This window comes from Penaeus monodon, chromosome 15, assembly GCF_015228065.2.
Source record: "Penaeus monodon isolate SGIC_2016 chromosome 15, NSTDA_Pmon_1, whole genome shotgun sequence".
NCBI lineage: Eukaryota > Metazoa > Arthropoda > Malacostraca > Decapoda > Penaeidae > Penaeus > Penaeus monodon.
In genome coordinates, this window is record NC_051400.1 from 27,526,506 (window position 1) to 27,527,883 (window position 1,378).

A 1,378-nucleotide genomic window follows, 5' to 3' on the forward strand; every position below is an offset into this window, starting at 1 on the left:
ATTATTATGATAGAAGAAGAAAATATACATATATAATTTGAAGGCTCACACTGTATTATGCCTATTAAATCCTTAGAATCACATGTTAATTGATCACAAATTGCGGACCGACTTTGATAACTACTGAACTGCAGAAGCTACTTTGAAACCAGCAGCCCAGCCCTACTGACAATGCCAGGGCTCGGGTGAAGCAAAGCTATATTCCCAAATAATAATCAAGAATAATTGTGCATTTTTTAATCAAGTACTAATGGAATTTACACTAAAATCTGCAACATGGTCATTGGATTTATAAATGTTATATACAAAATATATGCATTGATATAAAACATCCTATTTATACAGTTGCCTAAGAAATAATTTAACATACAATTTGCATGCGTGTCATTCAATCTGCTTACTAGCTACAAACAAACAATTCAAAACATCCCTTTCTGCTTGGACATATTCCTTGAAAAGATAATAAAGAAAACCAGATATAACATTCAAAACATGAAAAGCAATTGGAATGTTGGAGAAATTTGCTATAGAGAAAAAAGAAAACTTTGTATTTTTATTGCCTTCTGAATTAATTTATTTTGAGGGGACTGTCCCTAAGCATGGGTGGGGCTGGGTCGAAGTGGCCGAAAATGAGTTGTAACACCCAGTACGAGTGTTAGAAATACCAGGCAAATATGAACTCCCGCGACGAGAAATCGGGCAGAGACGCCGTCTCCCTGTCAGCGATTATCACCCTTCCGCACTCTTACCTTAGAGGAGCGAATATGGCACGTTTTATTTTGATATTACCTATTGAAATGGATCACAGGAGAATAAAAGTGCCTTATTATAACAGTTTCTTCCCGAAGTGAAGGATTTGTAATACGAAAAAAAAAAATTTTTTCCTATTAAAAAGAAAATATATAAAAACCTGGTATGATTCGATTTTGATGTATACATCATGTAGGTATGTTTAGGGTTCGATGATAGTACATGAGCAATTACAAGTATTTTTCTCCACAAACTCGAGCAGATGTGTACTTGTGCTGGCAATAAAGCTGCACTAAGCGGGGCTCTCAGAGTTGTAAGTGTGGCCACCGTGTTAGACACTGCACATTCATTTGAAGCTAAATAACCGATAAAACAATTATTCAATAATGGTCATTTTACTAGTTATACATAGGAAAAAATTAATGTAAAGACTGCGTACGGTATAATTTACTCACAAACTCTTTAGATCGGCCTACAAGTAACTGATCTATTATTACATCACAAGAAGCGTTAACGACATACGAATATTAGCGATTTATACATCAAAATATCAACGCATCTGAACAGTTATTTCTTACGAACAAAGAAACCATTCAAATCCCTCCGTAAGAAGTGCTCTGCTCATGAC